Raw genomic sequence first — 10,482 nt, 5'->3', positions numbered from 1 at the left:
TTCTATGGATGTATTAGTCGAGTGTCTTTATTTATGACTTCCTTTGTTCTGTTACCATTAAAAACATCATCAAACTGTTATAACATTGGAACACGGACTTTGAAGTAACTTGACTTCAAAGTTACTTTGAAGTAACTGAGCCATGGTCATTCATATTTGGCTTCAGAAGAGACTATCTCTTAACTCTTGTTTATAGGACTATTTTCTGAGCAAAACCACTGCCATGTTTTCAAGTGCAGCTTGGCCAGCTTGCCCATGGTCTTTACAGTTGGGCTTGTTGACTATTGACCTTCCTTCTTGGAAAGGGGATGGAGGAAATGTCATGGGACCCTTAACTGAGTGTGCAGATACCCTACCCTCACCCTAGCCAGTCATATGCCATACTGCCCTAATTGCACATAGGTCTCTGGGAAATGCTATAGTATGTGGGGGGAGAAGGATAGAGGGAAGGGACTTCATACACACAGCTGTAGGAGAATCATCTTCTATGCTGGGTATAGATCTTCCAGTGTGGTTGCTTATAACCTCACCCATTGCTCTGTAAGTAAGCCTAATAAACTTGTGGGTCCTCCCGGTGAACTTTGTTACTGAACCTCCGTTTATCATTCAGACCATAGCAGAAGGGGTTGGTGTTGCCTACAAAAGAAGGAAATTTAGCAATATCCTCCTTGCGATGAGTATTGTGGTTTTTTGCATCAATACTTGGTACCTGACAGAGGTAATAATGGGTTTTAGGCTGTGACCCCAAACAATACTAGCAGGTGCTTCTCAAGGGAATTGTTGAGACTGTCCTGGTGCATGCCCTGAACTGGAGAGTTTGCAATTCTCCTAGGGCATCAGACCTTCACCATATGCCAAGGGAAAGAATGTCAATGACTAAACAGGTTTGGAAAATGCCTTATATTGCACCCTTCCCTTATACCTTTGTACCTATTGGAATGTAGAAAGCTTTAAAATGTTGAAATAGCAATGAAAAAGAAATTTCAAATTAAGCCGATGTGTCCAAGAGTTTCTTGATCAAGATACCATGTGTTCATACAAAACCTGCAAGGAGGTTTTTTGAGAAACTCCATTTAAAATCTGCATAAGCTTAAGGCCCAGATATACATTGAAATAAGCTATATGTTAAGCTCCTAAGTGACATAGCAAAAGCTTCACAGGGAAGGAAAATCTTAATACTATGACACAGAATGTTGCCATGTGTGTGAACATGTACAGTAGGTGGGTGAGGGGCACCCTGAGCTGGGCTCACAGGCTTTGCATCTTCTGGGGGCTTTCCTAATTTTGAGAGGGGTGACAGTATGAATCATTGTGAGCTTGGCCTTAACAAATCCTGGGCTGGCAGTTAGAAGGCAGAGCATACATGCCTTGGCCTTTGTCACCCAGCTCTCAGTGGGTTAGTGTCCCATCAATACCTAGTCCCAACGCTCCACCACACCCAGGTCTTTGGTGTCTCCATGAGCTGTCTCTCTCCAAGAGCTCAGAACACACTGTCTGAAGGTGATGAGGAGAATATCATTGAGCTGATGACATAATGTCTACACTGCCCCATGTCATCCCAGAGAAGCAGCATTTGGTTCAGTGAAGCTGCCAAGGGAGGCAGGAGGACCACATGATAGAAAAGCAGGTGAATGCTCCTGTTACAAAGACCCTTTGGTTCTAAACTACAGAAGTTACCTTAAACAAGCTTAAAACAAGAAGATTCCTTTGCAGGGAGGTAATGAAGCAAAAGACAAAAATTAAAGAATTGAAACATTCACCTAAGGTTTGAAAACATAACAACAAAAGGGTTCTTTGAGACTCAATTGCTGTGTGTCTTAACTATGATTTTTGAGAAAGGGGATTTTCTAAGCCCAGTCTGAAATCAAATGCCTGAAGTTGTCTACCCTGCTCTATCAGATCCAATAGGTAGCAATCTCATCTTTCTTTCCTGTGGAAACCCTGGTTTATTCAGAAGACTTTGGCAATAGCTCAACATTAGGGAAAATGGACTTTTTCTGGTTGTTTATACTCTGTAAGTGATTGGTCATGTCATCTAGTTCTAGCTGGATATAATTCTAGATAGCTTTTATTTTCTTTAGGTAAAAAGACATATATTCACCTGGCATGATTCTTTCTGTCCTCTCTTTTCCTTTTCTTTTCCAGATGCAGACATGATGTCTGGTAGAACAGCAGCTACCTGTGTTCACAATGTGACAAGCATGGGATACCACCCATGCACTCATGCCAAGAAGAGAAGACACAAAGGAGGTGCCATGGACCCTCATAGTCGCCCTGCCATCATAACACTGGACTGGGAACTTCCTGCTTGTTTCTTATTTGAGAAAAATGAAACCCTCTCTGTTGAGCTCACGTCTTGATTATTGTTCTTACTTAAAACAACCAAAGCATTCCTAAGTGGAAGAATTATGCAGTGAAAGCATGGGCGCCAGGAAACAACTATGAGTCAGAGTGATTCAGTCTCTATTAGGATAGAGGAGTGTCAGCTCATGAAAGCATGAGATGTCCCCAAAATGTGTGCTGAGACTCCCTGCTGCTACAGAGCACAGAGAAACTCTCCAACCTCTGCACCCTTGTTCTAGCTTGAACTCATGAATTAGTTAAACCGATTTTTGTTCATCGCTCCTTACCTGCTAGGGGTTTTCAAGTGCTCACGGCAGATGGCTGCAAATACTGGCTCTCATTAAGCTGACATTCCAAAAGGAAAGAGACAATAGACATGGAGTAAAATGAAGAGGTTTGTTCTGGGTGGTGAGGAACCTAGTTCTAGATTGTAAATTAGAGCATCATGTTGGTTAAAGTTAAGGGAAGCTGTGGACATCAAAGTCTAAGAAATTGCTATTTTAAAGGAGACTTGAGTGGTAGAAAAAAAGACAAATGAGAAAATTCAGAGGACCAGCCACTCAGGATAAAAGGGTCAGTGCACAGACAGGGCCTGCCCTTCTGGAGAAGGGCAGGTGGCTGGTGGGTAGGTATCTGCTGCAGGGCCTTTGGGATCCCACCCTGCACCAGCATCTTCACTTCTTATCCATCACAAAGCTCAGGTTGCTGACTGAACTCTGTGTAATACAGTATGGATTATGAGTTTTCTATCATCTGCTGCAACTGTGGAGGAGGGGATTGCTGGGGTCTATGTGGGTGGGTAATTCCCTCCCAGACTAATCTCCTTCTGTCCATTCAAAGCATTGGGGATGGATTCATCACTCCCAGCTACAGATCCCCAGGGGACTACTTTTCCCATGCACAACCAGGGCTGGCTTCCCTTGAAATGGGGTCAGTCCTGTGCTGGAGGAACTAGCAGAGCATTCAGTGGGCACACAGCTGCTAACCAGGCCATGCTCCAGCCCCCCTGTCAAGGTCCTGCTGTCACGTCAGACATGTCTCCTGCTGGTGGCTGCCCATGGAGAGACCTTTGTAGAAAAAAAAATACCAGGGAGTCAGTGAATGCCCCAGGCTATGGCATGCTGCCTAGGGTGGCTCACAGCCTGCCACAGCTGCTCAAGCCTGGCGTCATTTTCAAGTGATACTTATCAGAGAAGCAGTCACATGAGATCACAGGACCAGTCTCCCTCAAAGGTCATCCTGTATTACATACCTCATTCATCTGTCATTACCCAGAGCAAAGTGTTGGAATACCACCATCCCTGTTTCTAACACGGTGCCTGCTAAGCTGGATCTCTACCAGCAATGGGAGAAAACCATTTCTCTTTTCTCTGACACTAACTTGCTGGCAGTTTGATCCATGACATCTCTAGGCAGTTACTTTCCTTTCTTGTGGGACTGTGGGACTTTACAAGGGTGATCATTCACCTTAGGTGGATAAAGTTGCCAAGAAGTACCAGGCTACCTCTTCAGATAGCTTGGATTCATACTCCTAGACCTGGGATGCAAAGATACCAAGTGCCAAAACTGGGGAGAGGTTAGGATTCCAGTTAGGATTCCAGATGCGATATAAAATAAGGATAGTCCAAGACTGGACCAAGATTGATGTTCATACTACAAAGGAAGGTTCTTCAAGGTCTATGCAGTGCTTTTACAGATAAGTGGGGTGTTGTGATGTGATGACCTCTTTTTCATATGGGACAAACAAAATCGGGTGTTCTCATGTCCACCTTGTGGTCTTTGTCTACCTCTGTTGTTTCGCTTATACCTTCTTCTGTGCTTGGTATTATTTTTCTTTCCACAGGCAATGAAATGAGACCAGAATCATCAAATATATTTAGCTGGCATTAGCAATGCAGGTGGCAGTTGGAGACTTCTAATTCTAAGTCTGCCTGTATTTCCATCCTCTGGAGGAAAGAGGGGTTTGATGACATAGCAGAAATTAACCATGGTTTAGGTAGGGTGAAATGCACACAGGTTCTGTGAGGTCTCTACTCATGAGGTAGGTCTTCTGGGTAAATAGGAGTCCAAACATAGGCCATTGGCTTTTGATGGTGGTGCTCCTTCATTATCCGAAGTGTCCCATTAGAAAGTATGCCAGCAGAAGCAGTGTCCATGAAGCCCCTAACAAAACACGGTATATTCTCAGTAGCTCTTCATGATCAAAACATTTTTATATGGGTATGAGTCACCATGTGCGTAGTGAGCATGTGTGTGTGTTCTCATGTATGTGCTTGCACATGTGTGCAGAGGCCAGAGGTTGATGGCAGGTGTCTTCCTCCATCACTCTCCATCCTCGTTGAACTTGGAGCTTTATGATTTAGCTGATAGAGCCAGCCATCTTGCCTGGGGGATCCTCTGTCTCCTCTGCCTTAACGCTAGGGCTGCACAAGGGCTGCCACGCCCCTGAGCTTTTATGTAGGTCCTGAGGATCCTAACTCCAGTCTTCATGATTGCATGGCAAGTGCTTTATCCAAGAAGTCTTCTTTCAGCCCTTCTTATTTTAATCAATACTGTGAGACTCAGCATGGAACCTCATAGGCCAGGTTGTAAGAACTACTTGGCTGGATGTAAGCCCTGCTTCTGATGTGAGGCTGAGGTATGTGGCAGAACCTGTCTGTGTCTCAGTAGCTCACGAGCAGCACAGAGCAGCCACAGAGCCTTCCTGAGAAGGTGGTAAAGACTGAGAAGGAAACTGAGCTGTACGCATGCTCAGTAAGTTAAGCTATTCCCCGTGCCTCTTAATCCAGCTGCCGGAGCGTGGACTCAGATCTGAGTGCTTTAGAGCACTCCAGGAGGACTGAATCCATAGGTCATGGCAAGGGCAGCCTTTCTAGGGCAGGAAGTATCCCAAAGATACAATTGAGGACCATTTCTCTTAGCCCTATGGACTGATCTGCTTGGGATCTTGAACTCCCAGGGTCATCTTCATTTTCTGCCAGCATCACCCCTATAACAGCAGAACGCTCAGCTCGCCTACTTGAAAAGCAAACACTGACCTGAAGGTTATCCTAAGTATTTGATCTGAGAAGAGAAGCAGAAGTAAGAGCCTCTTATGTAACTTGGAGGGCATAGAGGAGCCAACGATAAAACCACTGGCCTGAGCTTTCTGGAAGCACCATAAATCTCCTGTACTGGTTTCCAGTCCTGGCCAATGTGTCTGCTGTCTGTTGTTTTAGTCTTAAGATAGACTAAGGGAGCTGGGGTGGGGGTGGGGAAGCTAATTTGTAATTAAAGGCTACAGCGTGCTACTATTTGGAGTTATTCCTGTTATATCAAACAATCTGGAGTTCCTTTCCCGTTTCTCGGCAATATTCTGACTTAAATGGATTGCTTCCTGAAAGTGTATCTGGTTCCCCACACAGAGCCGTTTCTTCTTCCCTCATCCTTTCTCCCCTTTCCCCTCTCTCATATGCAGATACTCTTTTCATATTTAGCTTATCTCATCTCTCCACTGACCTTTCCACAGCTTCACATTCTGTTGTGGAATCCGAGCAAAGTTGAAACACAGAACCAAGTGAGAAACTGCCATGTAGCAGCACAAGGCAGATGTGCTCCGGGCTATTTCTGGCCAGAGCAGGTGTGGCCCTGATGGACTGTGGGCAAAAGCATCTCTCAGGTAAAAACACGTTATTAAGATTAGAACACAGATGATGCAAGTCCTTCAGTCCACAACCTGATCGTGAACTGGGAGCCACAGAGGAGGAAGACTGCACCCGGACTCATGGAAGATCCTACACCAGCCATCAACCGATGGCCCCCAGGCTACATCAGCAACTAAACCGAACACAGTCACAAAGCTCTGTGTGCTGTCATCCAACTTGGCCCGGCACATCAGAGTGACAGGCTCGCATCAGAAACAGTTGAGGTCTCCTGAATTCTAGCTCTCTTCTTCCCACCCCAGAGATAACATTGTAAACATTGTATTCAGCTTGCATACTTATGTGTTTCCCCGCATACGTGTGTAATTCATGCTTACATGTTTTCCTGTGTATGTGTGTGTACATGTATAATTCAGTAGGATGAAATATTGCTTTGCATAAATAGACCTTCACGAAAGCACACAGGACATGTTATTCTGCAACTTGTTTTAAAATGTCACTAGATTTTTTTTAAAAGCAATTTAGCTTTCCTCACATGTGCGACACAAAGCAGCAATTTATTGAGCCAGTTTGTGAAATACCACTTCCCAAACAGAACTCTACACATTAGTGTATTAGCCATTCTGCAGGTGAAGACCATTCAGGTTGCATCTCATTTTCCTCGGTCACAAACAATGCTTCGGAATATGATTTTACAAAAGCCTCTTCAAGACAACAGTAGTTTCTCTTCTCACAGGAAAAGGTACACCTTACGCCACAAACCAGCACCCATCTATGTTATATTTAAGTGTGCATATGTATGCAAAGGTAGAGAGAACATACATTTCCCAACATAAAATCTTATTTTCATTCAATTATACTTTAGTTTAGGAGGATACAGTCTATACTCCAAAACTTCTCAGCACAGCTTATTAAATACTCCCGCTACCAGCGGAATCAGTTCCACCAGTGGTCTTGGACACACGCAGAGACAGGAATTTCTTTGTCTTGGGAAGTGCCAGTGGTGTGCAAACAGATGGCCCTGTCCTTGTGAGTTCATGAATTAAACAAGTAAATGGATAGTATATGTATTTCGGAGCACTCTATGTACTGCTAGAACATAGCCTTCCAGCTATTCAGTGTGCCACACGGCTGAAACAGAAGGCCTATTTTAAGCTTTCTAGGTCACACTTTCTTATTGGTTCCAAGAAACACACACAGACACACAGACACAGGCACAGACACAGACACAGACACACAGACACACAGACACACACACACACACACACACACACACACACACACACATACACACACTGGGAGGGGGGTGAGTAGAAAGAAAAAGAGATAATTGTTTTGCAGATACTTTTTTTTTTTTTTTTGAGCCCCACGGTCCTGCTGACAGCTTAGAGTCTGCTACAGTGTACGCACATCCAGGAAGGGTAGAGGGACAGGGAGAGAGCAGGTGATGTTCTGGACCCTTCACCCCTGTGCTTACCCAAGGAATGTCACCTTAACATTTGACCACTATATTTCCTTTGAATATCATTGACAAAAATGGATACACCCTGAAAGTAATTATTAAACTATGGATTTAGATATCTTTAAAAATATTTCAAGATTTAAACAAATAAAAATAACTTGTGAGTCTCTGGAACATTTATAGTTGCATTCAGAATTAAAGAACTGGCTAGCTTAGGCATGCAGGATTCCCTGAGTTGGGTCTAGATAATTCATGTTGGCTCCTCAACCTGACAGGTAATCCCTTCTTCCTGCCACTGCAGAGGCTAACTTGTGTAGGACACGTTTGGAGAGGTATAGATAGCAGTAAGTTCAGCACCATCATGGGCTGCAAACTGACATCTTTTCAATGACCATTTTGGCTTTGTTGGCAAGAAGCTACTTAAAAAAAATGCAATCTTTTTGCATTGCGCTTGTTTATTCTGTGAATAAGAGGCTAACGTAAATTTTCCTGAAAACCGTTTCTTCCCCACACGCTGTTCCACTTACTCATGATAAAGCTTACTTTCTCAGCAGGGTGCTCAGACAGTTAAACTATCATATTCAACTATTATAGTCACAGAGATGAAAATTTTATTATTATTTTAATGAAAATATTCAGCTTCTCATGGGTTTATTTTGCATTCTCAAATATAGTGAGAGCATTTACAAAAGAAAACTCCTGGGTAGTAACTTGGTGGTGAAGTGAGTTAGAGGTGGGCATGTGTTAATTAATTTGTACAGATTCATAATTCTCCCTCTCATCGCTCTGGCTTCCATCACACCCCAGGCCTGGATTACTGCCTCCTCCTCTCAATGTCGGGTGCAGCCCTCTGATTTGTCCTGCTTGTATTTCATCTTCCCCAATCACTATCTGCATCACGTCACTCCCAGGCTCCTAAGGCCTCAAGGGATCTTTATTTCCCACCACATCAAACCTAATAGGCAGCTGCCTGTTTTCACGGCCCCTCCTAATCTGGTTACTCCTTACATCTCCAGCTTTAGTTCTTTTGCCAGATGTGATCCCTGTTCCTGTGGTTTGGAGATAATGGAATTTTTTGTACACCTCCCAAATTGAAATCTGCATCATTTTTCTTAGGCATAATTCAGCCCTGCTCCCTTTTTCCAAAGCATGCATAGACATGCTTTCCCTATCAGGCTATGGAAGAAAGGCTATGTGGTGTCCCATGGGGGTGGGGTAAAGGAAAACCTTCTATAGACCACCATTTCTCAATGTACAAGGAGGAGATCTAGGCCCAAAGGGTGGCTCTCCAGAGCAGTTTGTAAAACTCTGCCATGTTGCTACATTTGGTAGAATTCAAGCCACATACGAGCAAGTGGGGAAATAGTAAATATAAAACCAGCAGAGGCTGGCTCAGAAACCTATAGAGTCATCCCCACATCCCCACATGAGGACTGAGCAGGTCACAAAGCGCCACAGAAAATGCCTGAGGGGTAAATGAGAGTCAGGAGAAGGCAATGAGTGGGAGGAGGCATTTCATGGCTATCTCTTTTATTTTGTTTTGTTTTGCTTTTTGATTTTCAAGATGGGGTTTATCTTGTAGTTCTGCAGTCAGTGTGTCTAATACTGTGATAAATGCCATGACCAAAAGCAACTTGGGGAGGAAAAGGGTTTATTTTGTCTCTCAGGTTACAGTCTATCATCAAGGGGGTCAGGGCAGGAACACAGGGCAGGAACCTGGAAGCAGAAACTGAAGCAGAGGCCATGGGGGAACACTCCTCACTGGCTTGCTCCTCCCAGCTTTCAGACCCCAATTACTTAAACATCCTAGGACCGCTTGCCTAGGGATGGTACCACCTCCAGTGATCTGGGCCCTTCTACGTCAATCCCCAACTAAGAAAATGTACCACAGACTTGCCTACAGGCCATCTTCTCAATTAAGATTCTCTCTTCCCAGATATGTATAGGTTAGTGTCAAGTTGACAAAAAAAAAAAAAAAAGCACAGTATCTTTGAATATAATTTATTTTCAATTTTTGTTTGGCTTTTTTATTTCATAAGGCTATGATTTGGAGAAAGTTTTTCTTTATCCATAAAACAAAGGCATTAGTTACATAAAGAACATGAGGGGTTCTACAGCTAAATGACAAATATATTTGTTCATATTCGCTTCTAGTAATCTGTTTTTTCTATTTCTATACTGTCAATTATAATGTCTCCATTTTTGTTCCTCGTTTTATTAGAACCTTTACTTCTTTCCTTCTTAATCTAGCTAAGGGTTTATCAGTTTTGCTTATGTTTTTCAAAAACCAGCACTTAGTGTTGCTGCTGGTCTTTTGCGAAACTTTCAGTGTCAAGTTCACCAATTCCTGTTTCGCTCTTTCTCTGGGCTGTGGTGCATTCTTATGTCTTTAGTTCCTTATAAGACAATGACAAGTTCTTTGAGATCTTTCTGACTTTTAAGGCAGTGATGAATTTAGATATCAATTGTTATTAACTTCTTTCTTGGTACTGATTTTGTTTCTGTGTGTGTGTTCTATTTCTATCTTAATTTGTTCCAACAAGTGTTTTCCATTTCTTTGTTGAACTATTTAGCAATCTGGTATTTAATTTCCATGTATTTTTATGGTCTCCAAAGTCTTTATTTATCCATTTCTGATTTTAATACATTGTGTCCAGTGGTTGAAGTCAGTCTGCTAAAGCGAAGCCTGAACATGCACTGCACCGTTCATAACAATTAAATGGAAACGTTTATTTATCACATGATGGGTGGGAAAAGAGTACACATGTAATGCTCTTCAACCATGTAAAGAAAGTACTCCTTTTATTTGCAATGACATGAGGAGAGCTGGAGGACTGGAGGACTGGAGGACTGGAGGACTGGAGGACTGGAGGACTGGAGGGAGGACTAGAGGACTGGAGGGAGGACTGGAGGGAGGACTGGAGGACTGGAAGATGACTGTATGAGTGGAGGACTAGAGGACTGGAGGGAGGACTAGAGGACTGGAGGGAGGACTGGAGGACTGGATGGAGGACTGGAGGACTGGAAGGAGGACTG

This window comes from Arvicanthis niloticus, chromosome 1 (assembly GCF_011762505.2).
Source record: "Arvicanthis niloticus isolate mArvNil1 chromosome 1, mArvNil1.pat.X, whole genome shotgun sequence".
NCBI lineage: Eukaryota > Metazoa > Chordata > Mammalia > Rodentia > Muridae > Arvicanthis > Arvicanthis niloticus.
The sequence above is the reverse complement of the archived record's forward strand: the minus strand, read 5'-3'. Positions refer to the sequence as shown.